A 3,838-nucleotide genomic window follows, 5' to 3' on the forward strand; every position below is an offset into this window, starting at 1 on the left:
CACAGCGAGGCAAAAAAATCCTGTATAATATTTAATAATATTTATTAATATTAAAAAAAGATACAAAATAAAAAATACACAATGTACATGTATAAAACTGCATTAGATAAACTGATAAATCTGGCCTATTAATCATAGTCTAGACCATTCAATGAAACATTTGCTTAACATGCACTATTCCAACCCAAATTATGTATGCGTTATTTATATATCTATATATACAGCTGAATATTTACTGAAGTAATATAGATGATGTGTCTTGCTTTGACAAATAATAGTCCCACCCAGGATTTGAATATGCAACCATGATGTTTCACACCCTTCTTTTATATTTGATGATTTTTGGTATAAATTAACAAATACATGATCTGGTGAAAAGGCTGACAGCTCTACAACAATGTCTGCCAAGACAAAATGAGACATGATATTTAAGCAACATTAAAAACATAACAGGTGGTGTTAAATCTTGGGTCTCCCTCAGTATTGATAAAATAATTTCTGTAACCACTGCAACAAATGGGTGATTACCAGGAGAAAAATAGTGTTAGCCCCCCGCTCCTGCCTCCTGTGGCCCCTTCCTTTTCCCCTGGCACAAAGAGCACTGAGAGGGCATGAATAGAGGCCCCACACAGAGGCGTAATGCGGGCGAGAGCTTTTCAAGCAGTTCAGTCAGCCCTTTTCACATGGATACAATCAAGACTGGCCTGTAAACTACAGAGAGAGCGAGGCAGATTTGTCACAGAACCCCCCACCACCCCCCCACCCACACCCCCTTCCTGTTATGGGGCATTGAGTCACAGTGAAACAAACACATGCACACTTGTTCATCTGCAAAACTAATTACTGGCCTTTTATAATGTAAATATTTTTCCTTTGTTTTGGAGTTACGTAATTCACTTTGGCCACATTCAATTTTTGGGAGGAGCACCAGGAAGTTCAGAGTTCAAAATACAAATTTGTTGAACAGAATGTCGACAGCTTGTGGGATGAAATTGAAATGTTATATAAGGTAATACTCCTTCTCTGAGGGAGGTGTTGATGGATGTATGAATGGACATTTGATTCAGTTGCCCCTTTATATACAGTGGGCTCCATAATGTTTGGGACAAATACATATATATTTTTTTCTTGATTTGGTTTTGTACTCCACAATGTTAGATCTGTAATTCATTCACATTATTATTTAAGGGTATTTTCATACACATAACAGATTAGTTAGGTAGGCAGAGACAGATGAAACCTGAGGCTTACCAAAATCAGCTGTTTTGAACATCATTAAGAAAGAGAGCATTGGTCAGATCAGTAATCGGGAAGAGCCTGGTAGGCCAAGGAAGATCTCTACAGTTGACGACCAAATTCTCATCATTCTCAGATGATGTCATCCAAATAAGCAGTGGCATAGGCAGCATGTGGTCTTATTAGCCTGTCCATCAGCGTCTGAAAAGTAGCGAATGCCCCTTGCAAACCGAATGGGAGGGTGACAAATTGGTGTAACCTGAATGGAGTGGAGAAAGCCAGTTTTCTCCTTGGACACTGGAGACAAGGGAATCTGCCAGTAGCCCTTGGTTAAATCCAGTGGCATATGATAGGCATCAAATTTAAAAACTGTGTTTACCTTTTGGTAATCCACACAAAAATGAACAGTCCCATCTGGCTAAGGAAGAAGCATGATAGGGCTATATCAGTCAATGTGGAATTCCTTGATTACTCAAGGATGGTCTTTATTCATATTGGGAATTTGCAGTCCCAGCTCATCTGACATGATCTCAGAGGTAGCTAGCAAATCAGGGTCTACCTCTTTCCACAGTTTTGGTAAACTGAGATGGTAGATCTGATGTGCCCTGCCCCTATCAGAATGAATGACTTCATAGTCTACATCCCAATACACCGTGTGGCCTCAAAAGGTCCTTTTTACTTGACGAGTAATTTGGATGCTGATGATAAGAGTAATATTAGGACATATAACCCTATATAAACCTACTATACCTGATTTAAATGTTTGCGATTGGGCATTCTTGTTGTATTGGCAGCTCTGACATTCTTGAGCATGGGGCAAATACTCATGTGCAATGTGACCTAGTGAATGTAGCTTTGCTCACAGGTCCAAAACATATTGAATTTTGTTTTTACTTTGGCTTGGACTCTCCTCCCAAGTTTATTTTAACAGGTCCAAAATGCCACATGGCCTTCACCAATACAATAATTCAAAGGGGGAAAACCCTGTGGAGGTTTGGGGAACCTCGCTCACTACAAACAACAATAAGGGTCAATTAGTTTGTCCCAATTTCGTATATCGATGAAAATGAACTTACAAATCATCCTCTTCAGTGTCTTATCTGCTCCAACAGCCCATCGGTTTGAGGGTGGTAAACGCTAGTTTGAATAGACCTGACATCTAGCAATTGCACAGTTCCTCTAGTGTCCATGACATAAATGATGTGCCTTAATCTGTGAGAATCTCTTTCAGGATGGCCACTGGATTTATTTTTTGATATTTAGGGCACTCTGCACACCGCCGCAAACATCACCCTGTATGCTTGGTTAATAAAATCAAGCCATTATACTAGTGTCTTGTCCAGCCACAAATGACCTGCCATCAGATTGTTGTGAGTCACCTGAAAAACCATTTTCTGATGGCTTTTTGGCACTAAACGTTGTGTGCTATCCTCATTTGTATATGGGTCCAGACTCACCCGATACTACTCATCTTTAATTATACATTAACTATACAAATTTTATTTAATAATAGTGGTTATGTCACTGCCCTCTGCTGGTCGAGCAGCCACCCATCAATTTTAATCACCTGGTCGACGGCTCGACTCAGAGTTTCATCCCGAGACTGTTAGAGGGCAAAGTCAGTCACTCTGGAGAGCAGAGGAGGGCCACTAGTCCCCCCCAAACCTGTCTCAGACATTTCTGCTTCACCAGGACCAGGGGTTTGTCCACCAGATGGCCTCTCCCTGAATCACAATCATCCTTGATCCAATCATTCCTCCTGCAAACTGAGCCCTGCGTTACTAACATGAATATGTCCCAAGCATTATGGTACCCTGAATGAGGTGGCTATATAAAAAAAGTGCTGTAATTTCTATATGGTGAAACCAACGTGTATAAAATACCGGTAAACAAAAGCTTTAAACTGCACTTTAAACAAATGTGAATTAATTACAAATCTAAAATTTTGGAGTACAGAGCCAAATCGAGAAAAAAAGTATTTGTCCCAGACATTATGGAGCTCAGAGTATATAAGTGCAGATTAGCTTATAGTGGATCCTGTTCCTTGAACAAAATATGTTCATTACAAATATATGTTAACAGTTCTGTCAAGTGGTATTATTATAGTGCATTGTTTTACCAACTGTGTGAAATCTAAATGGTTTATTTCATTGCGGGTGAGACTAGTGCCTTCTATCTCATCAGTCTCTCTCTTCCTCCCTCATCTGCTGTTTCACTGATCCTTCCCCCCCCCCCCCCCTTTTTGAGGCTGCCTCAGTTCTCAGGGTCAGTGGCTGTGTGTTCCGGTGGCTTTCAGTTAACAAAGAAAGTTGGACGAATTCCCAGGACTGTTCAAAAAATGTGCAAGACATGCACACACACACGCACACACCCACACACGCACGCACGCATGCACGCACACACACACAAGTCCAAAGACATTATTATTTTCTCATTTACTAATTCAAATACACACCAGCATGATCCCCAAACAAACATGAAAATGTGTAGTTTTGGCACCAAGCAGTCATACGTGTTTTTCTTCATTCACAAATACAGGCACATCTTCAGTCTAACAGTCCAATGTCATTGTTAATTTTTGCAGTACAAAAGGGATACAACC

This window comes from Anguilla rostrata, chromosome 9 (assembly GCF_018555375.3).
Source record: "Anguilla rostrata isolate EN2019 chromosome 9, ASM1855537v3, whole genome shotgun sequence".
Taxonomy (NCBI): domain Eukaryota; kingdom Metazoa; phylum Chordata; class Actinopteri; order Anguilliformes; family Anguillidae; genus Anguilla; species Anguilla rostrata.